At 41.3% G+C, this 27,514-nt stretch overlaps 1 long non-coding RNA gene across 17 annotated transcripts in view; it reads left to right on the top strand.

The window, feature by feature from the left end:
- The window catches only part of LOC107533702 (uncharacterized), a 351,294-nt gene that overhangs the window by 254,471 nt on the left and 69,309 nt on the right, over nucleotides 1-27,514 (top strand). For 15 of the 17 annotated variants that reach the window (XR_015715046.1, XR_015715057.1, XR_015715050.1 and 12 more), the window contains exon 4: nucleotides 10,900-11,020. This is a non-coding gene — a long non-coding RNA (uncharacterized LOC107533702). Of the gene's footprint in view, nucleotides 1-10,899; nucleotides 11,021-19,420; nucleotides 20,428-25,951; nucleotides 25,970-27,514 lie in introns of those variants that run through there. The other 2 variants (XR_015715056.1, XR_015715054.1) reach the window with 2 other exon arrangements.

The following is a 27,514-nucleotide window of genomic DNA, read 5'->3' as shown; positions in this document are numbered from 1 at the left end:
TAATGATATGATTGAGTTAAAATAGGGTCATTAGAGTAGGCCCTGATCCAATCTGGCATCCTTACAAGAAGAGGAAATTTGAACACACAATGGAGATTCAGTGACACACAAGAACAGAGGGAAGAGCATGTGAAAGAAGTATCAAGAGGGTGGCCCTCTACAAGTCTAGGAGAGATGCCTCATAAGAATCGAACCCTGCAGGCCCCTTGATCTTGGCCTTCCAGCATCCAGAACTGAGAAAATAAATTTCTGTTGTTTACAACACCCAATCTCTGGTACTTTGTTACGGAAGCCCTGGCCATCCAATATAGTGTCCATATTTTTTTTTAAGTTTTTATTACACCTGTCTTAAATATGTTTGTATCTCTGTAATAATTTATGTCAATTATGAATGAATAAATGGATAACATATTGAAACCAAAAGTTGCTTTTCTGTGTCAGGGCATCCTAATGACATTTTCAGGACCCTAGTTTTAATGTTTAAACTTATGGGAGTAGCTGTGTGTAAATATTTAAAATGTGACAACATTGTCACTTGTGGTAATTTTATATATCTCAAAGTTGTGAGCTAAATGAGACAATCCAGATAAAGCCCTTATAACACCTGCCAGTACAACACGTTAGCTGTGTTACTAGTGCTTCTGCCACTTATAGTGATTATTTTATTGCAGTTGAGTTTTCTTGAAAGGCATAGTCTCCAAAATGAATCTTGCACAGAAGACCTTGTGCGAAGGGTGGTGAGTTAAATTTGTTTGAGAATATAGCTGTTTCCTATTAGCCTGAGGTTAAAACGTTTTGGAGTGAGAGACATTGTGAGTGTCCTCATGGGGATGGACTGTTCTCCCTCCACCTCTAGCATGGTTCTCTGCCTCCAGCTATAGATAATGAGAGACAAATTTCTCCTTCCAGGGCTCCTCTTGCCTTTAGGACCACGTTGGTATGTCTCCCAGAGGAAGCTAGGAAAGGAAAAGAAGGGAGGGGCTGGTGCTGTTGAGTTACTTGGACCTAAGTTTGTGGACCTGAGTGGCATTAGATTTCTGTGTGTGTGACTGTATGTGTCCACCAGTTTATGTGCATTGTTTTGGGAATTATATTGATAGTCAAAATGCTGTTGATTAAGAGATGAAAAGAAGTGTATGTGCAGTGTGCTGTTATTAGAGAGCAAAGGGAATTAAGCAATTTTTTCCTGAAAACACTTCTCACAAATCTCTCTCTTCTTCTTCCCTCCCCTTCTCGCTCTCCCCATCCTCATGCCTAGGATTCTAGAGTTAAAAATGTACTATTTGGATTAAAGACACTGTGGTCTCTTCCAAGAATTTATTTTTATACGCTGAGCATCTTGGAAAGTAAGACCTCGCTCCACATGAGGAATTGATTCATCATATTGCTTTCCCATATGGTCGCTGGACTGAGAGTAAGGATGGGGAGTGGATCCGGAGAGGTGGCCGTCAGTTGGGCTCGGCAGCCCTTTGTCCAGACCATATACTCTCAGGGACTTCACTTCTCTCCAGAGCATCTTAACTTTGTGTTTTCATTTTGATAACAATATAAACTGACGTAAACACATTCTGAATCATCTGAATGGTAATGTTACAACAAGGTCTTCCCAGGAAACTTCAGCACCTGTGTTTACCTTTGTGCCAGACCCTCAGTAGTAGTTTTTGTTTCTGGCTAATGATTGATTTATAAATGATGTGTTTCTACCAGGTTTAGGCTGGATGACACCCTTTTCTGATACAGTTAGAGAGAATCGAGCTATCCTACTGCCCTGTAATGTGAACACTCTGTCCTCAAAAGACTCATGGCGCACGTGGCTCAGCGGTTGAGCATTGACCCATGATCTAGGAGACTGCGGTTCGATTCCCGGTCAGGGCACATGCTCGGGTCGCGGGCTCGATCCCCAGCAGGGGGTGTGCAGGAGGCAGCCGATCAATGACTGTCATCATTGATGCCTCTCTCTCCCTCTCTCTGAAATCAATAAAGACATATTTTTCTTATTTAAAAAAGAATCTTGGCTGTAGCATGAGTACCGTAGTCAGGCTGCAAATGGCAAATTTGTTTTAGCAAATACTCATCTATTGCATTCAATTAATGTTGTGAAATTTTGTTAATTTTTATAGCTTTTCCTGAAATTTTCTTACAACTTTATTTTGGCTTTATAGTTGTATAGGACTTAGAAGCTTAAGGGGTTTATTCCTAGTTGTGTTTTATGTACTTATTTTGAAGATCTAATAAAATAATTTAGGTCAGTCCTGGGAGTATGAGTAAACTTTTGTAGATTCCACAAATTTAATGTTGGCCTGGTGTGTAGCAGAAAATATCAGGATGAGTGCCAGACTGAGGGATGAGGGAGGCCTGGGAAGGAAGGGGGCGGTTAGGATGAGAGCTTTGATGGTTGGGGATGAAGAGGCTTTGGTAAGCTCTTCTGTAGGTGTCTTGGATGAATAAAAGGAACCTAGAACAGGATTTCAATAGGTTCTCCCCAAAACTTGATCAACTTCACAGTTAGGCCTATTGCTGGCACTCTGGGTGAGTCATTAAATAATGGAAGAGCTATCTCAAAATAATTTGACATCTCTCTCCTGGATTATTTCAAAACAAATGCATTTCTAAAGAGATTCATTATGAAAATTGAGGTCAATGATTCCTGTAAAGAAAGGTGAAGTGGTGTCAGAGCCTTTCCATTTAGCTACTGGCAGGTCCACAGGCCAAATGTGGGGTCTCACACTTGCACCGTGAGCAAATGGAATCAGCAGCAGCTAGACAGGAGGGCAGCGGGGCAAGCAGATAGTGTGACTCCCATACCCCATGTGTCTGGTGGAGCCTCATGCTCATGCTGAATTCCTGTGTTTAAGTTGCTGTCGAGATAAGACAATTTTATTTTTATATCCTTTTTGGTTCTTCATTAACTAATCTCACTTTCAGTTGGATTCAGCGATGAAGCAGCTTTATGTCAATTTCTGAGACAGGGATTGTGTCCCCAAGTTCTTCTGTGGTGCACACATATTTGCAGGGAAGGAACTTGAGCTCAATGACCTTATAATCTTTTAATTTAATAGAAGTATAGCCCTAAGTCTAAATAAAAATGCCAAGTCTTTTAAAAATAAACACAGGTTGGAAAGTTACCATGTTGCTGGTTATCTCTACGATATATTACTACATAGAAATAGCAATGACAGCGGGAGGTAAACTATGAGATGCTATGGCTTCTGGGCCTTTTGGCATGTTAGTACGCTGGGCAGACATATCCCGCAAAACTCAGACATTTTTATAATGCTAAGAATTATATCAGACCAGAAACATTTCAGAATCTCACTTGTTAGAATGAATAATAGAATTGCCACTAGATTTCATTAGGGAAGATGTAAAATTGCTGAAGGTTGTATATATGTGTACAACTATTTGTATTTTATCACATGTATTATGTATATAATGAGTAACATTTTATACATAGTATCTTATGTACAATGAGAAACTTTTCAATACATACTGTAATACAAAACTATTTTTATTTTGTGTGTTTACCATTTAATCCATTTTGTTCCTATACCCTGTGGTGGGGAGAGGACCACTGGGTGGAAAGCCAGTCTTTGAAGGAGACAATGCCCTCATGGAGAGCGTTGACTTCGGCAAGGTGATCTGAAGCTGGTTTTAGTTTGCAGATTACAGTCTGCTGCTTCCCCTTTATATCAGCTTCAAACACCAAAAAGCAGTCCTTCTCAAAGAAAAAGAGTAGGGCAGGAAGGGGGGGAAGGGACAAAATGAGACTTGACTATTACAACGTAACAATACTGAAAATTTTATGTGTGAACTTAACTCCAACAAAATTAAGTCACCAAATGAAAAGGTAAAAATAAAAGATATTTTAGAAGGCATGAAACCGGTATGAGATCCAAAGATGATAAAGTGCTGTTGCCCTGGCCAGTGTGGCTCAGTAGTTAGAGCATTTCCCACTTGTGGGTTCGATTCCTGGTCAAGGGGGGTGTACCTGGGTTTTAGGTTCCATCCCTAGCCCCTGGTTGGGGCTCCTGTGGGAGGCAACAGAACATCGTTTCTCCCCCCCCCCTCCACTCTCTCTAAAATTCAATGGAAAAATAAAACCTGTAAACAAACAAAAAAAGGAAAGAGATGCAGAGTTTGAGGTATAGGAGAAGATGGGGAAACAGACTCGGGAAAGAAAGCTCAGATAACGGGAAATGTTACCAAGTAGGTTTGGATTTCAGATATTCTCTTAAATGACACCCATTAAAACTTTGTTAAACTAATTTACATTATTTGATAATGAAAAAACTTTTGAATGTGTTTAAAAAATTTTCAGCTAGAATAAGATAAAAATGTGTGTTCCTCCTGTTTCCCCATAAAGCATTCATTAATGTATTAAATGAAAGAACAATTAAAATCTAGATTTTGCTTTAGCAATGTTTTCCTTTGACTAAGAGACAGAAACTGCTTTCTTGCATGTCCAAAGTGATTCTACATGGCCTGACCTGTTCCTATTGTATGCGATGCTAAAAGCGTGCTTGGATAAAAGCGTAAATACGTACAAATGAATGACAGTGTAGCACATGTTTAACTCCCACAGACATGCCAATATCAGAGTTGTGCTTTAGATTGCTGAGTGGATTTTGCAGTGATGATTTGACTTAGGGATTGCAGATATTTCTTATTAATAAGCTCCTAGAGCAAGCCTTTTCTGTTCCTCTTGCAATAAGTAATGGGTGTGACAGCGTAGAATAGCGCTGAAGGGAACATGGTGGAGGTTTGCATGTGTGCTAATGATCAGCAGTCACAGCCTTTGGGGTAAGCCTTTTTCTTAGATCACAGGGATGTAATAGAGTTAACGTGCATTCTGTGCTTTCTGTACTCAGCAATGCTGAAAGTGTCAAAGTGCTGAAAGTGCCTCCACTGAAATGTCACAACAGCACAGTGGAGTAGATATTATTTTATCCCCAATGGTCAGATGAGGAAACCAGTGAAGCTCAGAGAAGAAATTTGCCCCAGGAACCTTGTATCCTGGAGTTAGCATTTGAACTTAGATCACTTGCTGGAGGGCTTTTAATCAGTCGTCTCTGCTGCTTCTCAAGGACAGGCTTGAAATGCAAACGACACAAGTAAGAGGTGCGTCCCAAACAAGGACCCTTTAATTTGGGGTGACTTATTCAGGAGAAAAGAAAGGTGCCCTCTTATGGAAGCGTCTCAAAGGAGATGGGGTTTTATTTCAAGTACTGGGGGATTAAACTGAATAAAAGATAGATTTTAGCACAGGGAATGGTCTGAACAACCGGGAGCAGATGTCTGTGTAGGACGTGAGGAGGAGATGAACTGGACTGGGCTAGAGGGGAGACTTTCTGGGGGGGGGAACTGGGATGTCAGATCTGCATTGCTCATCAGTTGTGAATGTATGTTGAAGGTAATTAAGGGTAATTTGGGTTCAGATTCTTAAGCCACAGATGCTGAGCTCAGGAGTCTAGAGCAACATTTCCCGAGCTGTATTCTATGCATTGGTATCCCAGGAGGTATCTTGTGAAAATGCATTGCGTGGTCAAATAAATGTAGGCAACACTTGACAGAATTTCTACAGATTTCTCAGAGTCTTGAATTTACTAATTTATACCATGTTTTCCCCAGAAGGAAGAATCTGAGCACAGCATCTTTGTTTCCCTGAGTACCCATGAGCTACTCTGCGTGCTAGTTCTCCGCTTTATGCTTCTGGAAAGCACTGCCTCAGACTGTTCTGTGGGATGAGGCATTGGGAAACATTTCTGAAGAGGGCAAGAATGAGCGCTTAAGTCTGCCTGCAGTTTTAAGTCTCCCAGGCTTAGATCTGAGCAGCTGGGTTTTATAAATACAGAGGACTCCTAAAATTTCATGGAATCCCTAAGTCACGTATTGAAACTAATTTTTAAGTTTTTAAAAATTTTATTTAGTATTTAAAAAAATTGAATTGCTGAGTTTCTGGCTTCTGTGGCTCTCCTTATTGCCATGGGTTTGAAAGACTGTTTCCCTGTTGATCTCATTTATCCATCAGCATTACCTTGGGCGTTAGGAAGAGAAGAGGTGTGCAGCCAGAAAGAGAAACGCATGACCACCCTCGCTTCCTGTAGCATTCTCCGCGCCACCTTGGTGATGAAGAAAGGACTCACTAGGACCTCATGTGATAGATAAGGTCATGGTGAGGCTGAGGCCTTTTCCATCTCTCTGGCAGCTGTTGATAAAGCTTTTAATGCCATTTCTGGCACCCTGTTCTTAAAACTCCTTTCTGACACTTTGGTCCAGTAGAACCATGTGACATACCTAACACTTGTGTTCTTCATTGTCAACTCTGGATGGTCACAGGATCATGGGAGAGCGGATCCAAAACTGTTCCCTCCTCTACCCATATCTGAAATAAAATCACATGGACAATTGCATTTCCTCAGTACATCCTTGATTGCTTTCTTCTCTGTCTTTCAATAGCTATTTTTAGGATGACATTCTCCTCTATGTTTTGAAATAAGGTAACAAGTAAATATCTTAGGTAGAATTAGCCAAGTGAGAACATTTGATCAGAAACACAATTAACTAGTTAGTTGTGAAGGCCTTCAGTTAAAGTGTATTCTTTACAAATACAGGTTAAAACACCAGTTTATAATGAAAGTTGTTGTGCTTACCAAGGATCATGTGACAGATGCTTGTATAGCTCTTTTAAAAACAGATTTAGACCACGATCAGGGAAAATGGGAGAAAAATTAGGAGGGTGAAGTGCAGAAAACATCCCAAAGTTTTCTTAAAAGCAATGCTGCATTTAGTCTAAACTTGAGTTTAAAAAGTGGATAAATGTGCATCAGAAGTGCCGTGTGTGTGTGTGTGTGTGTGTGTGTGTGTGTGTGTACACACAAGATGTTCAGGAGTGAATGTTTACAACTTGGCTTTTAGTATCATTCATTCTTTTTAAAATTTTTTTATTTTATTTTTGGTCACCCTAAATGGTCAAAAATTTCTCTACATCCAACTGGAATCTCTTTTATTTAAACTCTCCTTAAAAAGTGTGTGTCCATGTGTGTATATTGCTATTTTCTTTGGTTTGTTTGTATCTGGTACTCTTGGAGATTTTTGAAATAATCAAGAAACACTTATGTCATAGACAGTGTTTACTGTCTTTCAACAATGGTTTACTTTTTTTTGTTGTTAATAGGACATGTGGTGTTGGAGCATGTATTTGAGAAACAGGACAGACAGCATGGAGGTCGAGTGTGAGGCACTGAAATCCTTCTGCTTAGATTCAAGGCCTGGCTCCACTTTAAACTAAGGATGTGACTTTGGGCAACTCGCTCAGCCTCTCTGGGCCTTGGTTTCTCCTTTTATAATATGGGGTTGGTGGTAATGCTACTTATCACATATGTTTTTTGTAGATATTTAAGAGCTTAGAACAGTACCAGATATATAATAAGTGTTAAATAAATGTTGGCCATTATTACTAAACAAATTACTGGCAAATGTTAGGCACTACTTTTAGATTTTATTGTTTGATAACATAGTTTCCTTCTTATTTTTGGTGGCTTACTGCAGGAGGGGGAAGAAATGAGGCAGGAGGGCAGTGTAATTTTTGTTTGTTTTTAATACACTGGGACATCTTTAACTGGAAGACAAGACTTGATTATGTTTTTACTTGTATGCGGAAGCCATATCTTCTTCCCCAGTTAATGGCATGCTTCAGATCTCTGTTCAGCTGTGGAAATGACTTTTAGATTTGGGTTCTCTACCAGAAGTATTACCGGGAAGGGGACCTGGCCCTGAGCGGGTCTGCCTAGGGCCGGCTGGAGTGTGAGGGTCCCTTGTGCGGGGAAAGATTTCACAGCACCAGCCCAGTTGACTTTGAGAGGACGCATATTAAAGCTGGGGACAGTGACACAAGCAAGGGCTTAGCGTAGAAGAAGCAACAGGAGAGCCTTGGCTGGACTGCTTTAGTTCACTAAGAAGTCAGAGAAAAAGGGGGTTCAGGGGGTTAGCCCGGGAGGGAACCCTTGGAGACAGGTTCAGGGGTTAGCCCGGGAGGAGCTGCCACTGTCCATTGGTCCCCTGGTTGCAAGTCTTCTGGGGTCCCTTAGAGTTTAGGAGATGCACGCCTGAGGGGGAAGAGGGGGGAGGGAAAAAGCACACCCTGGGTTCTTTGTTTCGAGCGTTTTTAAAGGCTGGGAATTAAGGGGAAGATTTTAATAGAATATTCACCAGCTTTTCCAGGTGTGCTCTTTCAGGGTTGTGGACTCCAGTGATTGGTCAGCACCAGGGCAGGGGGTCGTCAGTCATTGCAGCTGGTCCTGGCATCACCCACCTGGTTTTGCTGCTTTTCTGGGCCTGGAGCTGAAACACAACTGAGGCCTAGATGTTATCTCTAGGGAGGCGACCTTCTGTATATGGCTATAAATTGCTCAGCCAGTTTGTTAGCTATCGTCTCAGTTTCCCCATTCCACTTGCTAAGGAATTTCCCTAGCTTCTTACTATCCTGCCTCAGAGGGTTGAAAACAACCTGAGAAAACATTTAGTTTATCATTCCAGTTTGAGAAACCTTCTGTTAACTCTTTGACACTAAAGTTTACAATGTTTGTGGTCCCAAGGAACCATAAACATGTATGTCAATGGCTGTTATTGTGGTTTTCAATGGTGAGGGTGAGGGGGCACTAAAAATACCAGATCCTACATACCTGCTGGTGACATTTGGTTGTTTTGTTTGGTCATGGTGTTAAGTGATTAAAATCAGGTTATTAGTTAACCATAATTTACTTATATAGCTAAATTCCACAGGACTTTTTTTAATGCCATTACTGACCATAAAATTGATAGTTTGATATTTTAGGATGACTTTTGCTTGTTAGATGTTTGTCTTTGAAATAGTTTGAGAAATATGTTCCCTGTATAAGTCCAATGTCATCTCTGAAGTATTTCCAAGTTCTTTGGTTTAGAATTTTTCCTGATAGTTTGCCACGAAGTCAGAAACTGTGATGTGTGCTTGAGAAATTCCAAAACGCTTTCAGCCCATAGCTCCTGAATTCTTCCTCCAAATGGTTTCTCTATGCCTGTTTTATTATTTCAATCTCTTCCCAGGGTGATGACTTCTAACCCTGTCTCTTCAGTCATTAGAGCTCACATTGGCTCTCTTCTCTCTAGAAGGTATTTCATCCAGGTTTTACTATGTCCACTTCAAATTCAGTGTCTTCAGAATCATTTCTCAAACTGTGTCCACTGTCTTCCTTCCCAGGGCCTTAGTAATGACATTCTGATATTCCCAGTTACCGATCCCAGGCAATTCTTAGCTTTCCCCATCCTGTACCCTCTTCATCCACACAGTCGCTCAGATCTTCGCATTTTCCATTAGTACTCTTTCCCCCTAACCATCCCTCTTTCATCTTCTTCCTACCTGGTCAGGAACTCAGGGTTTCATGCCTAGAGTATTATAACAGCTTTTTAACTAGCCTCTGAGACGAAGGTGCTCATTCCTCTCTTCCCTGTGTAGCTTTGTGATGAAAGCCCACAGTATATGTTTCACTCCTGACCTAACACTTAGAGTGGTTCTAAGTAAAGCCCAGACTCCTCCATCAGCTCGTCTTCATTTGGCCCTGCCGTCATTTGCCCTTAACATCTTCTATTCTGTAGCAAGAATTTGTGTTTATGCTGAAGTCATAACTTGCATCACACTGGGCTCTTTCTTCATTTGTTCCAGTCCTTTGGAATCTCCTCTTCCCACATTTCCACTCATGCATCTTTCATTCATGTCTCATGAACTTCAGTTCATATCTTCCCATTTTCCTTTGTATACTTTTCTCCACTTAAAAGCCCATAATCCTGCTTTTTTCTCTCATTTCTTGTCTTGTGAGAATACTTAACTGTGACCTGTCTATTTTTTTAAATTTCCATTTTAAGTTTTTCATGTTTTATATTTTTTACTTAATCAGTTTTTAACTCCCTAAGGACAGATACTATTGCTTATTTGTATTTTTTCCCTTAGAATGATTTATATAGTAGGCACTAAATAAAAACATGTGGAGTGAATCCATGGTTAAAATTTGGGGGAGTCAGCATATGCATGGCTTTGCTTGGGATTGGAGGAGGTGTTATGAGGCAGCCTTCGTGTAAGCACTATGCAAATGTCAGGTGGTGTGATGAATTTTGGGTGTGGTTTGGGCTTCTGTTGATAATGTCCTCCATTCTGGAATATCATCACTGCCTGAACTTCTCATGACCTTTGAAGTTTAAACAGAGACACTGAGAGAGATGTGTTTTCATAACAGGTCTTGCAAATAAGACTTGATTGGCTCTTATGTTTGTTTGTTTATTTACCTATATTTTACTAGGTCTTTATTCACTTTGGATATTTGTTAGTCTAAAAGCTTAAGATAAAGGTACTATTTTATTGTCACCTCTGCCTGCTGTGGTCCCCATTGTAGGGCTAAAGAACCTTATTTGTCTTTACACCCATTGGTTGAGGACAGAGGTTATAGCATAGTCCTTTGCATCTTCACAGTAAACCTTGCTGCCTTCCCACATGTCATCCCTCCCAGACTATCTAATCTGGAATTTCAGATACTGTCCCTCTAAGCCATTTCCACATTTCAGCTAGTATGAGCCATGATAAATTACAGGCTAGAAGGGAAGCTGCTCCACTCTGTAATAGAGCACGGTACGCCTGAGTGTTTTGGTGGAAAGGAACACAGAATCTGTAGCTGATTTATAGCATACATTTTCTTTTCCAGATAGATCTGTGTCCTTATTAACTTTTTTTTCTCACTTCTTTTCCCAGGTGTCCATATTAGTGAACGTATTGGAGCTTTTGCTCTCTTTGTAAATCTGTAGTTACTGCTCTGGCAGAGTCTAATTTGATGTCCTCTGCAACTTTCAAAAATATGCCTTCTTTTCCATCATCAGGTCATCCTTTGTGTCCTCCGCAAATGTCCTTCTCAACTACCCGTGAACCATGCATAGCTGTCCTCTGTTGTCCATTCCACCAGATGGCCTCAAAACTAACAGAAAAGGGAAATGACTAAGGGTAAGAATTTTTTTCCTCTTCTTAGAAAATTTCTAATACGTTTACTTTTAAGTGCTGCCAATGCAAGGTTTTTTTCTTATGAGTGGGTGGTATGAGTATGGTTCCAAAATGTTGTTTTTAGGATATTAAAAGTTTAGGAACTTTTTTGGGGATTCCTTTCATAGTGATGGGTCAGGAGGAAGAAGATGAAAGAGCACATTGTAGATAACTTTTTCAAATAGTTCAAACATTTTTGACATTCTGAGTTTTAGATCTGGGTTCCAGTGACTTCTGGCTGTCACCCTTGGCATGACCCATCAATACCTTAAATTCAGTCTAGCCAAAGACAAACTCATTCTTTCTGTCCTACCAAAACCTTTTCTTCTATGTACTTCAAAGATTGTTCTTGTCATTTACCTGCTGTCCTCGTGCCCTACCAGCCACTCATTCCCTATTCCAATGACCTGCCATGTCTTTTAAATATTTTTCTAATCCATCTCCATTTTCTTATATCCGGTCTCTATCATCTCCAGTCTTGGCTGGTTCATTTACCTTCCTACTGGGCCATCCAGTCTACTGGGGATAATCCTACCTTGCTCCCACTCTCCCAAAAAAGATCTCACTGAGTTATTTTCCTTGTAGGCTAGAGCACAGTTAAAGCTTTTTAACATTCTGTGTCCCATCTGTCTCGTTTCCACAATCTTTCCATACCTGGATCCACTAATTTCTTTGATTTCATGGGTTAGTCCTGATCCCGGTCTTGAGTCAGTCCTGATTGAGGCAGGATGCATGTAAATGTTTTCCATCCCCCTTTTACCTCTTCCCATGTCCAATGGGCACTTAAAATTAAGTGACTATCCTAGATCAGAAATTCAGTGGCCCAGTGATGTCCTCTGAGTTGCTGTCTCTCTCCTATTTTTCGCCATGTGCCATCATTTGGTGGCTGTCAATACCATCTATCTGGTATTGACTTAATCTGGGCTTTTATTGGAGTTCCATTGTGTAAATTTTGGCCAGTTATTCAGTTCAGTAACCTAGCCTTTTTTTTAAGGCTTCAGCTTGGACTTCAACTTCTTCTTGATGGTTGAGGTGTCTTCTGTCTGAATTATTTTTATCAGTACTGGCTGGTGATTGTGACACCCAACAGCACCTGAGAGATGATTCGTTACTCACTGTATTAGTTTCCTGCGACCCCAGTAACAAATTACCACAAATTTGGGGGCTTAAAACAATGGAAATTTAGGCATCAGCATTGGAATGCTTTCTCTCCAGAGTCCTAGGGAAGAATCTGTTTCTTGTCTCTCCCAGCTTCTGGTTGCTGCTGACATTCCTTGGCTTGTGGTTACATCACTCTTATATCTACCTCCATCATCACATTGCCTTTTACTCTTCTGTCTGTAGCCAAATCCCCTTCTGCTTCCCTCTAATAAGTATACTTGTTACTGCATGTAGGGCCCAACTGGCTAATCCAGAGTAATCTCTGTCTGTCTCAGAATCTTAAATTAATCATGTCTGCAAAGTCTTTGCCATAGAAGGAAACATTTACAGGTTCCAGAGATTAGGACTTGCTGTCTTTGGAGGAACTAATTCAGTCTGCTGCACTGTGTTTTACTCGCTTAATTTGGGCCTGCTATTTCTCCTGGAGACCCAAGTCCTGACCATTCCTGAGTCATGGTTAAGCTTGTCACCCCCTTTAGCAGCACTGCTTTATATCTACCTCACGTACCCATAGAGAATTGGCCTCAGCAATGCTGTTCATTTATCTAGAGTCTGTCTCATGCCTGGGGCAGGTGCCACCTCCCCTGCTCTGTTCATTTTGCCTCAGTGTCATATCTTGGATTATAGAAAATATCAAGTCTCTTTTCAAAGTACCATCTTGTGATGCTCCCTCTCTCTCTCTGCCACAAAGACCTCGCAATTCTGGCTCTCCCAGATTGTCCCCATAGTGCTGCACTTAGGACATACCGATTAGGACATACTGAGACATGCCCTGAGACATGGGCTGCTGCTTCCTTACGCAGAAAGCCCTTTTCCTTCTTCCACATGTGGTGAAGTAGTGCTTACTGTGCAAGGTCTCATCCAAGCGTCAGATTCTCTGAAAATTTCTTGAACTGCACCTGTCTCTCCTTTTCCATGCAGACTGAATTACTTACCCCATCTCTTCTTCCTCAGCACTGTTTATACTTGAATCTTAACCCATTGTGTCTAAGTCTCCTCCTTGCTAGACTGGGTTTCATGAGAACCGGGAATAGGATATTTCTCATCTTTTTTATTTTAATCTGACATATGACCCACAATAAGTACTTGATATAATAATATATAATGTAATAAATGTGTGTGTATTTGATCAATTTTAAATTTTCCATAATTTAGACTACCTTAAGATACATGCATATTTAATAATCTATCAATTTCCTGTGGACCCCAAAATAATTGTTTTTTAGCTGGCTTTGTACAGTTCATTTTGGCTTTTGTTTCCAGTGCAAATTGATTAAAAATACTCTAATTTATGTATTCTGCATTTCAGTTTTATTCACTGTGAGGGGGTCATTACACTCAGTCCTCTGGGGAACCAATTTACTTTAATACAAGACTTTACTACACGTGAAAACTACCAGTGTAGTGCTGTCACCTGATTGTCTTTGTGTAGATCTAGACCTTCAAGCAAGAATCTGGAATTTTATTTGTCAAGATTGCTTCTTTTGATCCGTTGGTTATCTGTTGAAACAGTACTGTTGTTTTCTTTTCCCTGGCTGCTTTGTTTGGTTCGAGTGGATCTGAATTTCAGCATTATTTTCCCACCTTTTCCCTGGGAGCTGAGGGCAGAATTGCCCACCGCCTCCCCGGTCTTAAATGTAATGCCCTGTGAGTTATTTGCCCCGTCACACTGCTGGCCTCTGTTTCCTATTTCTAGGAGTTATATAGAGGGTGCTGGTATTTTATTACATTGCATGTCTTATATTTATAAGAAACTCAGAGGGCTTTGAGGATTTTCTTTTTTTGGCATCTAATCTTCTAACAGCTCTCTGAGGTGGTAGCGTGCAGTGTTATCTCCATTTTGCAGATGTTATAACAGAGGTATCACACAACTTGACGCAGGCCCCACAGCAAATCGGGGCTGAGTGGAAGCCATCTCCTCAGTCTTTCAACCTTCGTTTCAAGTGATCGAGATGTCAAATGACTTAATTTTAATTTTAACACCTATTCCATTTTGGTTTTGCATGAAATACTGTCAACACTTACACGGTAGCCAGTGCTCCAATTTTAATATTATTTTTTCCATCTTCTAGATCTTACAATCCCTTCTCTTTTGACACACACAAAATATACTTTGTTATGTAAGTATATAAAATATACTTTGTGTGTATATAAAAATATATTTTTGCCCTGACCAGTGTAGCTCTCTTAGTTAGAGCATAGTCCCAAGCTCCAAAGGGTTGCGGGTTCGATTCCTGTCAGGGCACATGCCCAGGCTGTGGGTTCTAAACCTAGGCTAGGCATGTGCAACTGATTGATGTTTCTCTTTCACAGCAGTGTTTCTGCCTCTCTCTCTTCCTCTCTTCCTCTCCCCCCTCTCCCTCCTCCTCCCTCCCTCTCTCCCTCTTCCTTCTTCCCTCCCCCCCTCCCTCCCTCCCTCCCTCCTTCCCTCTCTCTCTCTCTCATCAGTGATGAACATGTCTTTGGGTAAGGATTAATATTCTCTCTCTCTCTTTCAAAATAATTTATATACAAAATTGGGTTCTGTAAAGGGGTTACTTGGTCAGGGGACTATATGCATATATATGAGATTTCAGCCTTATCAGCTTATTTTATGTTCTGACTAACTTTTTTTGTCAGTTGAACATACTCTATAGGTATTTGCTAGAGATATGAAAATATTTAAAAATACATACAACCCCCGACAGTGGAAAATGAAGGAAAGTAAGAAATACTATAAATTGAACAGCAGGTACTCATTAATAAGTGAAATAAATTTTTCAGTTTAACTCTTCTATGCAAATGACAGTAACCCCAAAGTGAGCTTACACTCTAGCTTTCATATACTTTTCCTCAAACGTTAGGACTTTTTCTCTCTCTCAGAGGACAGTTACTACATTTTTTTGAATTTAAAAGATTATTGCAAATATTAAGTTCTCGATCAGATTTGCCAGAATCTTTGAAGGGAATGTCTCCAGGGGCCTTGTGCCTGCGTTGTAGGGTGTGTGCAGGGCTCCTTTCTTCTTCAAGACTGAATCGGGAATGCCCCACGCTTTTGCCAAGTGGCATTAATTATCCTCCTGCTTCTAGAGCCCTGAGCTGGGAAACCTCCCCGTTTTGGGGTCTCCAGGCCGTGTTGCTTCCCTGCTGTGGGCCTGCGGTGCCGCAGGCTCCCACACGGCTGCTCAGCCCCCAGGCCTCGCCGTGATCTTCCCTAGCTCTGAGAGGGGAGGAGGTTAGAGCACCTCGTGGGGGGTTGCCTGGCGCCACCCCTCGGCTCTGTCAGCCTCTCCTCCCACCCCCTGTGCTTCCGAGCACCACCCAGCTGCAGGGATTTTGCCTTGAAACCATTTGGAGCGGCTGGGACGGAGGCCACCCAGAGCTTCTGGGAGCAGCTGTGGCTGCAGATCTCCTGTTGGCCGGAGCAGAAAAGGTTCTCACTTATCTACCCTGAACACGGGTGGCCACGATCCCTCAGGATAATGCAGTTTCTCACTGTCTGGGGGTGGGAGCTATTGTCCTCCTTCCCAGCTTGTTGTTTGAAGTAGTTTGGTTAGGCTTCCGGCTTTTGCTGACTCACAGACACACACATAAAAACTCCCTCCCTCCCCCCCTCCCTCCCTCCCCCCCATTTAATGGCTTTGGAAATGATTAAGAAGATAACAGATCTCCCTGCTAGGGGGTAACAGCTTAAACAGCAAGTAGGAGGAACTGTTCACACAGGTCCACAAAGTCTGAAAGACTTCAGCCAGCCTTCAGCCAGCCTTCCTCTTTCACTGCTGACTCCATGTCCTTCTCTGGTCCTGTCCCCCCTCCTTCAACATTCGGGCTGAGCCACAAGCCTAAATGTGGCTCGCATACGATGACAGAGGCCTAATTCCCATTGGGCTCCTTTGCTGATGAACAAGTTGAAGGATGCCATTTTTGTGTCCCCGAAGGATAGACACTCCTTCACCTGCCTCTCTCACTTGCCCTGAACTGTAATTAAAATGAATGAAGAGCTTGATTCCTGGTGTGTGCACCTGGACTCTTTGTTGAGTCTCTCTTAGCAGTCGGTGGATTTCTAAAGCAGAAAATCAAGCATATTCACAATAGAAGCTTCTAGTTTTTGAAATTGCATGGACAGGAGTACTGTAATTTTGCAAGATTTGGCAGGCCTTCAATGAGCCCAGTAGCCACAGTGACCGAGACTAAAAATGTAGAAAGCTTTCCTTCTTAATTACTTTTAAATTATGTTAGCACATTCTCAGGGTCAGAACAACAGCTTCCACACTTCGTTAAAGTGATATTTTTTTTCTTGCAATAAAATAATGTTCTTCAAAATAGAACCAGAAACATGGATGCATGGAACAGACTTGCAGAGGTCAGAGGGGAGGGGGTTGCAGAGGACTGGATAAAAGAAGGTAGAGTGGCCGAGGAGCACAGATATACACATATAGCCCATGGACACAGACAACGGTGTTGTGAAGGCAGGGGAGGGGTGGCAGAGGCTGGGTGGAGGTGGGCGGGGGGGGGGGAATCGGGGGTATCTGTAATAGTGTCAACAATAAAAAAATAATGTTATGTTGTTTTAGCATAAAATAGGACTTTTTCTTAATTGAGGAAAAATTGAAAGAGTGTGTAGACAGCCTTCATACCTGGTAGCATTATAAATGTCTTATGATTAGTAATGTGTACTTTTTGGGCACTTGGAAAATTCCAAACATATTAGATCCCCTGTTTTTTGTGGGTTGCTACTTGCCCAACTTAAGTGATTTAACTGATAACATGTGTACCTTTCTCAATGATACTTAGACTAATATAAGATACAAAACTTGTCTCTTTCCTCTATTTTATTGTCATCAATGAAAATACTGCCAAAAGAGATGGAAAACAAAATTTTCTTATGTTTTACAACATAACTCCCAGGGCTGTAGGCCTAATTATTCCTAATAATTTGTAAAAGGGACTCTGTTCTTCAGCCCACCATCAGTTTCTGCACTGTCTTAAAACAAGCCACAGACTACTACAGATATTCTGCCAGTTTCCAGGCCATGGAAGGTTCTGGAAAGTAGATCATTTCCTCTTGGCTGGTAGGTATGATATAAATTTTAGATGTTGTGTGTGTGTGTGTTGTGTTGTTTGTGTTTGACATAAACATATAGAGCTCCTAGTACAGAAATCAGAAACTTCCCATTTCCCTAAGGCTTGTCTCCAGTGCTTGTGCCTTGAATGCAGATTGTAATAAATCAAGGCAGGCTCTGTGTGGAAATGCTGGACATCTCGGCTTGAGTTAGGGTGTTTGTTCCAGGCCTCAGGGGATAAAGACAGAGATGGTTTTCTAGCTTGCCCCGGAGCCCCTGAGCCTTTGCAGACTGAAGCAACTGCCTTTCTGTGCAGGATCTTGCCTGCAGCCGCCCACAGTGTGGGGAGAGAGAGTGGGGAGCAGTGGGAGGAGGGAGATAAATTATTCAGCCTCTGCTAAATGTCAGGCACTGTGCTGGGTGCTCATACATTTCACTGAATCTATACCACAGCCTTGAGAAGGAAGTGTTTTATAAATGATGCAATGCAGACCTTCAGAGCTCAGAAGCTGGGGCCAGACTACCAGGGTTTGAATCATAACTTTGCTACCTTCAAAGTATGTGGCCGCCCATGCCTCAGTTTCCCTATTTGTGAAGTGGGGATAGTAACAGAACCTACTTCAATTGTTTGTGGTTGGGATAAATAAAGAAATAAAGAATTAGAAAGTACTTAGAAGAGCGCCCTGCCATACACTTATTAAGATCAGTGTTTGCTGAATAAATGGAAGAGAAACAGGTTAATGAACCTGCCCAGTTCATATAAATGAGTGTCTGGATTAGGATTGGAACCTGTGTCTGTTGGCTTGAAAAAGGTGATCTTTTACTCCCTCTCTCTTCTTCCTAGTTACCCTTGAGTCACTAAATCCTGAGTCGGGTCTCTTCATTCCTCCTCGCCTTACCTGATCAGGGTGGGTTTGCGGTCCCCATATAACTCTGGTTTTCCCTTTATCTCGTCATAGTAGAGACATTCTAGGGCCTGTGACTCAGCTTAAACATTTAAGGCTGTCCATGTGGGCAGGTGATACGGATTTTCCAAAAGACTCTGGGGTTGAACTGACCATTTTAGTTCCACTCTTGGTCTTTACGGATGGACTAAATAACCATTTGTTATTTCTTTTATTTTTTGTGTGTGTTTTGTTGTTATTTCTTTTTAAAGTTTATTTTTCCATTATAAGTGGACATACAGTGTTGCATTAATCTCAGGCATACAACATAGGGATTAGACATTTATATGCCTTATGAAATACACCACCAACCCCTTTGATATTTCTTACTGTTATTTTGCGTGTTGGTTATTTTCTTCTGTCAAAAATGGAAGCATCTCTCGAGCAGATTCTCTGTCACTCAGTTCTCATTGTACTCGTTCCAGGCACTGACTCTCTGCTGAGCACACAGGTAGTGGCTCACGGGTGTTTGGATTGAGGAAGGAGAGGATCACATTTAATGGCTTTATTCTGTCTCTAAACATAGAACAACATAGGGCAGCTGTTTTTCCTCTTCGTGGTGGCAGGATCAAGAGTTTATGGTGTGGATTTGGGGATTTTTGACATGCCCTTGCTTTGTCTAGCGATTTCTGCTAGGATTTTTGGTTCTAAGCTTATGTCCCTCTATCTTAGGTCTTCAGATGTTGTGGATTTGGCATGAACCTGTGTATCTTCTGCCAGTTTCCCTCTTTCCACTCTCTCTCAAGAAATGCTGCTAAATATGGAGAATGTATTTACACAGTCCTTAGGTGTGACGATGAGGCACATAACATTTGGTCTCCAGTCAGGAAAATATGGAAAGGGGTTTGATTACTCTTGCCTCAGTGCCGCCTAACTCACCCACACACATCCAGTTTACTTTGGACAGGAGTTTCCAATAATGTTAAAATTTATGTAAACTGCAGTGAAGTTTTTCACTGAGGATGCAGAGTCTTTAAGGCAAGACAACACTATTAATAGAATGTGGATGTGTGTGGTTTATTTTTGTTTTCAAAATGGGAATGTTTCTTTGGGGTTTTGGCATGCTCTTTGATATGTTGAAAGATGAGAAAACATCATTTGGGAAACTTAGCACTTATACCATATTAGGAAATTTACAGTGCCTCAGATTTCACATTTAATGTTTTAATTGCCTGGTTTGGTAATAGAAAAATTTCAAGCTTCTCTCTTTCATTTAGAGTTACCACCACTTTTTCCCCCCCTCTCCAGTGGTGGGCTGTTGCCAGTTTCTACCTCCTGCCCCAGCTCCAGCAGGGACTGAAAAAGGAGCTCGTCACGTGTCCTTTGGCATCGATATCATGTTGACTTCTTACGTTTTGGTGTGCGTGTGTGAGATACCACACATGCAGTTGTTTCCTTGTGGTGCTTGAAAATATCTTAAAAGTGCAACTGGAATTGGGTTGTGTTTTTGAAGCTTTTAAGCTGTCTTTGAATAGAGGGTGCTACTCTGAACCTTATGTAAAGTACAGAAGAAATCAAAGAAAGAGCTACCATCTTGGTGTGAGAGCAGTATTGAAGAGACACACCTAGACACTGAGAGAGACAGGGATGGAGAGGAGGCGAGGATAGAGGAAGGTCGATGGAGAAAGAGTAGAGAAGAAAGAGGTTTCGGTTCTATATTCCATGGAGTTTAGGCCTCTGGAAAAATTAAGACCCAAAATAAAGTTGACATTTACTTTTCTTATAAAAACCTTCTTAGAAGAAAACAATAATGAAAGGACTTCTAAAAGTAATTTCTTGTGGACAATAAAATGTGGAAGTAGCAATCTTATATTTCATCTTTACAGTCATACTGAGCCATAGGGCTTAGAAAGGAAATTTACTCTTATCTAGGAATTAAGGCCTTGTCACTAGGCAGCTGAGAGGGGGGATTATTTTTACTTTCCATCGACAGCTCTCTCTAAATATTATTTGCAATTAAAATGTTTATATTACTTTTTAATATCCAAATACAGTTTTGAATTATATAGTAATCCATGTTTATTGTAGGAAATTTAAGAAATACAGAGAGACCTCTGAAAGAAAACTAAAATAACCTATAATTATATAAGCTAGAGAGAATTTTAATATATTTCCATTTAGCATTTATTTCTATGTGCTTATATCTATGTGCATTTTATATATGGAATCACACTGTGTACAACTTTGAATTCTTTCTTTCTGTAACAATAAAATAAAAATGATATTTGATGGTTGTGTTGTAAATCTTGATATGACTATCACAATTTATTTTACAATTTCCTATGGATTTTCTGCTGTACTAATTGTATTGGTAGTGGTGGTTTATCGTGTTAGGTTAAGCAATGCTATGAAGAGCATCTTTGGATATGAATAGTTTTTCCATTATCTTGACTATTTTATCAAGTTAGTGTTCTACAAGCGAACCCCTATGACTTTTTAAGGACCCCTGCACATTTTGGTAAATTGCTTCCCAAGAAAGTTGTATGATCCTAATACTGACATTTCAGAATGCCCATTGAGATGCCCATAAGCCAATACTGACCTCCCTCTTTTTTTTTTTTTTAAGACTTCCCTAATCTGACAGAAAACATAATATCATATTTTTTATATTAATTCATATTTCTTTGTGAATTGTTTGTATTCTTGGAAATTTTATTATGTTTTATTGGCAATTTGCTTATTGGGTTTTGTAAATTCTTTATAAGCACTTTTCTATTTTTCTACTGGGATTTTAATGATTACTTCATTGATCTCTATGACTTCTTACATATTCATGATATTAACCCCGTTTGTGGTTTGACTTATTTCCTTTTTTACACAGACATGAAAATTTTAATTTTTACATGGTGATAAATGCTTTGTAACATCATTTTTCTTTGTTTTCCTTTAGGTTTGATCTTCTCTTTTTTTTTTCCTCTCTCTACTGAATTCGTTTCAGATTTTTCTTTTCTATGTAATCCATTTTTACACTTTTTCACCCTAGCCTACTTTTCCAAATTCATGCCCTGTTTCATCAGGATTTCTTTACTGTTGCCACATTCACATTGCAAATTCCAGTTCCATCTCCGTGCACATGTTTCCACCACTTCACATCATATCCCAGGCTTTTCTTGGTCTTATCTTTTAAGACAGAGCAGTTAGTTATAGTCAATTAATTTTTGACAAAGGCAAAAACATGCAATAGGGTAAAGATAGGCTATTCAATAAACGGTGTTGTGAAATTGGACAGATATGTGCCAAAAATGAAACTAGACCACCTTCATACACCATACACAAGAATAAACTCAGAATGGATTAAAGACTTATAAATGTTAGACTCAAAACCATAAAAATCCTAGAAGAAAACATAGGCACGAAAATCTCAGACATTTCTTATAGCAATATTTTTTCTGATATGTCTCCTCAGCCAAGGGAAACAAATGAAAAAATAAACAAATGGGACTACATCAAACTAAAAAGTTTTTGCGCAGCAAAGGGAACCATCAACAATGAAATACAACCCAGTAAATGGGAGAACATATTCGCCAGTGATACATCTGATAAGGGGTTAAAATCCAACATTTATAGAGAACTTATGCAACTCAACACCAAAAACAACAATCAATCCAATTAAGAAATGACCAAAGGACCTAAATAGGCACTTCTTCAAAGAGGACATACAGATGCCCATTAGACATATGGAAAGATGCTCAACGTCACTAATCATCAGAGATGCAAATTAAAACCACAGTGAGATACCGCCTCATACCTGTCAGAATGGCACCATCAACAAATCAACAAGTGTTGGTGAGGGTGTGGGAGAAAGGGCACCCTCATGCTCAGTTGGTGGGAATGCAGATTGGTGCTGTCGCTGTGGAAAGCAGTATGGAGTTACCTCAAAAAATTAAAAATGGAACTGCCTTGTGACCCAGCAATTCCACTTCTGGGAATATATCCAAAGAAACCCAAAACACTAATTCGAAAGAATATATGCACCCCTATGTTCATTGCAACATTATTTACAATAGCCAAGATCTGGAACCAGCTCAAGTGCCCATCAGTAGATGAGTGGATAAAAAAAATCAGTGGTACATTTACACAATAGAATACTACTCAGCCATAAAAAAGATGGAAATCTTACCCTTTGTGACAGGGCAGCATGGATGGACCTGAAGAGTATTATGCTAAGAAAATACTAAGCCAGTCAGAGAAAGACAAGTATCATATGATTTATTCATGTGGAACCTAATGAATAAAATAAATTAACGAACAAAATAGAAACAGACTAATAGAGAACAGACTGACAGCTGTCAGAGGAGAGGGGTGTTGCAGGGCTGGGTGAAAAAGGTGGACAGATTAAGCAAAAAAAACTCCCTCAGGACTACCTCAGACAGACTACAGTATGGTGATTACCACAGGGACGGGGAAGGGGGAGGTAGAAGAGGGTGAGGGGGGATAAATGGTGATGGAAGGAGACTTGACTGGGGTGATGAACACACAATACAATATACAGATGATGTGTTATAGAACTGTACACCTGAAACCTATAGAAACTTATTAACTGATGTATCCCAATAAATTAAATTTAAAAAAGACAAGAAAAAAGAGCAGTTAGGTCACCTCTTTCAGGAAAATCTTCCTTGGGTACATCAGCATGCACTGACCTGTCCTTATTCTGTCTACCATGCTCATTTTGTACTTTTTATGCACTAATTTTAATCTTTAGTTATATGTTTTGCCACCCTAGGTAGACTGCCAGGACTTGCAAGCAAGGATGCTGCTGTTCTCTGCATACAGTCTTCCCGCCTCGTGTACCCCAGGCACACCTAGAGCAGTTTCCCATGCATAGGACAACTGAGTACTCAGCAAAATGATGTTGATTGATCACTCTTGTGGTTCTTTTTCCATCTGGTTTCCATTTCCTTTTGCTTTTTGACTTCTCATTATTGGTTTTCTTCTTCAGGATAATCACTTGGTATATTTACTTGGGAAACCACGTTCCCTACATACCCCTCTCTCTGGAACGTACCTGTTGCTGTCTTCGTAATGTGTCATGTTCAACTACCACAGAAGCTTAAAGTTCAAAAACTGGCTAGCTAGCTAATTTTCTCATTTCGCATTGTATAACTTTGTTTTCTTGGCAGACTAGTCAATGAAGGATATTTTTTCCATTGCTTTTTCAGAGAGAGTGGAAGGGGGAGAGCGAGCAAGAGAGAAACATCGATTGGTTGCCTCCTGCATCTGTCCTGACTGGGGCCAGGGATCGAACCTGCAACCGAGGCACACGCCCTTGGCTAAGACCAAACCTGGGACCCTTCAGTGGGCCTGTGGGCTCTCTAACCACTGACCCAAACCAGCCACGATGTCAGTGTTATTTTCTAACTCTTAGTACACTTCTTACCTCTCACCTTCTCTGCCAGCTCCCCATGTTTTCAACCCAGACTTGGCTCTTCTGATGTGTGAGTTCCTCCCCACATTTTAGAAAGGACATGGCGTATGAGTGTGAAGAATTTAGAGAAAACGCACTGAATGGTGAAATACGGGCTCTTGATGCATTGGGAGATCAGGAGGAGGGAGATGGATGTGAGTTACTTTATTCAAGAAAGACATTATAGAGGCGGCTGCTTATGGATATTGAAGTATTGGTAAGATTCTCTTGGGGCAGGGAAAGGAGGGAGTACTTAACAGTTACAATGAGAATAAACAAAAGTCTAGGAACTGTGAATAGTGGTGTTTTGTGGAAATGAGCATGGTATATAAGTGGGAAGTTGAGGGTAATAATGTCTAGGCCCAAACTCGGCAACAGGGGAACCTAATTATCTCTAGGAAAGAAGCAGGAGCTCTTCCTCCCTGGAGCACACCTGTGCCCCCCCCGCCCCCCCAGGCTGTCAGCTTTGCCTTTCTCTCTCCTGAGCTCCAAGGGCCCTTCTCTTGTTTCCTGAGCGAGTTCTTCTACAACACACTTCTACCTCTGTGACTTTCTAAATAAACTTTCTCTCATAGTTTGAAGAAAAAAAGAAGTCAACCTATGCTCTAGGTGGAAGCATGCCATGAATACCTAGAGGCCTTCAGTCTCCAGATTCTTGACTGCTGCTGTCCTGTCCCCGCGGTGATGATGCTTCTCAGCACACTTCTCCTTTCTCCTCTAGCCTCCTTCTGGAAATGCCACTCTACATAGGCTTACTAACATGATCACAAAGAATTTCACAAACATTGTCTCATTTGGTGCTTCTTAGATGCTTCTAATGATTATGGGCAGGCATTGCTACATCAACTGAAAAGCAGGAATCTGAGGTTCATCGCAGGCAAGTGACTCTCTTGAAGCCACAAAACTAAGCAGCAGAACCAGACTGTGAGGCTCGACCCCAGATGTGGTCGGTGCTCCCTGTGACCAGTCATGCCATGCCTGCCATTGTGTTCATTCACTCATTCAGTAGTTTTCGGTAAATCTTGAACGACTACCTCTTAGGTGCTGGGCTCTGATTTAAGACAAAGTTGAACAAGTTACACTTCATGCTCCTGCTTCAAGTTGGGTGGGATCATAGACACGAAGCTGGCAGTTAGAGTCTTGGATAACGATGCTGGGATGGGGAAACCTGGGTGCTGTGCTTGTACCTAGAAGAACTGTAAGGCTGAACTTGTTGCAAGGTCTAAGGCTTCTGGGAGAAGTGATACCTGAATTGAGATATTGAGAAAGGGTTGAGTGTTTTTTGCAGAAATCAGTAACATCAAGGACCACAGGTGAGAGAGGATAATGGTAAGTTTGGGGAATTAAGAATAGCTGAATTTGCCTGAAATGTGGAGTGTAAATTGAAGGGCAGAATATGGAACTTAAGAGGTAGACAGAGACCAGGCCATGAGTGCTTTTGGAAAGCACGATTAGATTTGCAATGAGGAACCATTGGAAAGGTTTGGAGCCTGAGGGGCACGATCAAGTGCATGGTGCAGAAGGATTTCTCTGCTGCCGAGGAAAGAATGATCTGTCAACGGGGAGCCATTGGCAGGGGTAACACAGCAGTTCTCTTGTTCAGTCTCTGGAGTAATCTGAAGGACTCGAAAGGGCTTTTCTAGAGCAGAGCTAAACCAGATGGAAAGTGGAGAGTGGAGTTTGCTGTCCTACAAGGTTTGGGTCTCAAGTCCGGAAAATAGCTTAAAAAGCCATCATGTCAACATAGACCCCACGTTCAGACTATGTTTTCCAGCTAGATAACCAAGGCCAACTTCAATTTTATTAAAAGTGTATACTTTTTTCTTTGTCTCCAAGTCATGGGTCTAAAAAAACAAGCTGTTTTTAATTTTTTTCCTAGAAATTTAGAATAATGTTAAAGTATCTATCTGCAGCAAATATAATTTTAAAAAACCATCTGTAAAACACAGAATGTAGCTCAGGAGCTTCTCATTACGGACCAGGTTCACCAATAAGACCACGCTGCAAAGTAAAGCAAAGAAGCTTCTTGAAAATGCAAGTGCTTCTCTCACACGGTCAGCGTGGGGTCAGGCGGGTCAGGGCAGCCCGGCCTTTTGGCTCACAGAGGTGCTTTTTCTACGTAAAGAAAACGCTTTGCTCTTGGAGCCCTTTCTACATTTTTCTCACAAGTACCTCCCTTTAGAGAACATTTCCTGAATTCGTTCCTCCCTTTCCCCCCAAAAGAGGGATGGCAGGTTATTTCCAGGAGCAGTAGAGGGTGGGGGAAGAGACGATGAGGACCTAGGTCCTTGTAGTCCCCGGAGAACTCTGAACTCGCCGTGTCCCCCTTCATGTCCCTCAGGTGGCCTCCGTGTTTCTATTACCTTGGCAGAAAGCATGTGCGACTCCCCTGCCTGCCTTGAAGTCTTGTTGCCATGGAAACTTCCATTCCACACACCTGATTCACACATCACGCTTGGCTGGATCCAGACAGAGGTCACAGACTGGCATTTGCCCTTTGTTTCCCCTTCTTGTGCTTGCCAGGCACTTGAAGACGGACGCGGATAGGCGAGGCGGTGGGCAGGGCTGTGGGTCGGGGAGGCCGTGGGCGCTTCAGAAGCTGACGCCTGTGCAGGAAAGAGCAGAGCAAGTGGAAGAGTCTGTGTGTCCTTTTAAGCTTCTCGTGGCAGCAGAGGCTTTGATCCTATGATGTGCCTGAAGGTAATTTTCCGGGTGAGATGGGAAATGAGTGAACAGATTCCGGACGCCGTTGCTCCTTTGTGCGTTTTCTGTCCCATCTTCACGGAATTGTCCAATAATCTTGAGTTCTGTGAACACATCAGGACTGTGACCTGGGTTTAGGCAAAACATCAATTAAAGCTGTGGACTAAGAATCCAGTCCTGTCATGACACTTGTACCTTGCTTGCCTTTTATATAAAGTATAACATTTTAGAAAGCACAAATAATTTGGTGGAGATTGCCATTCATAAGCGTCGGTACACTGGCTGGAGTACATTTCTGGTTTCCCTCTGATATTTTCTTTTCCTCTAGTATAACTCTTTAACGTATACCTTGGAGAGAAAGACGCTGTTGGAGAGCAGATTATTAACCTTTCCCCTGTCCAGAATGTCTCTTTCATAGGTTGTCATTTTCCCTCGATTCCTGTTTATGAGGCAGAGTCTTAGAAATTAAAGACTTCCAAATTGTGCTGGTAACCAGCCCTCCTAAAACATTAGGTTTCACACCTTATGTGGGTGTAGGTAGTCATCGCTCATGCCTTGGCGATGGAATTAGCCAGCCTGCCTGCCCTGCCTTACCCCCCCCCCCCACCCTTCTGTTTCCTCTAATTTGTTAATAGTCCTCCTATTTAGGTGGCCTTCCCTTACAAAGTGGACCCTCAGCAGCAGCCAGGGACCCTAGTTGGGAGTCCATCAGACCTGAGGGAAAAACCTCATCTCCCTTGTGTTCTTGGACAATTGATTTTCTCAACCTCAGTTTCCTCATTTGTGAAATGGTCTTAATGATACAAGGTTGTTATAAAAAGTGCTATAATTTTTAAAGCACTTTGCACAGTGCTTGCCACATAATGTCTATTGTTATGACTACTTTGCTAGATTTTATAAATAACATTTATAGTATCTGAAAGAAGGCTCTTGCCATCAGTATTGCTAATTTTTGTTGTTACTGACTTTGGTATCAGTGAGGGTAGACACAGGCTAAGAATATAAACGGTGGATTGAAAGAAATAGATAATTCTTACCCAAAATAGCGTGTGCACACACACATTCCCCTCTCTTTCTGTCATTTGTGTGTGCACCCTTGTTCTGTCTTTTGAATCTCACTGCAAGTTCAAGCAGCAAGATGAAAAGGTCGTGCCCTTATTGGAAGACAGAATGCTGTCGTAGAGACTGGTTTAGAGACAGT

This window comes from Miniopterus natalensis, chromosome 9, assembly GCF_054644295.1.
Source record: "Miniopterus natalensis isolate mMinNat1 chromosome 9, mMinNat1.hap1, whole genome shotgun sequence".
Taxonomy (NCBI): Eukaryota; Metazoa; Chordata; class Mammalia; order Chiroptera; family Miniopteridae; genus Miniopterus; species Miniopterus natalensis.
The sequence above is the reverse complement of the archived record's forward strand: the minus strand, read 5'-3'. Positions and strand labels throughout refer to the sequence as shown.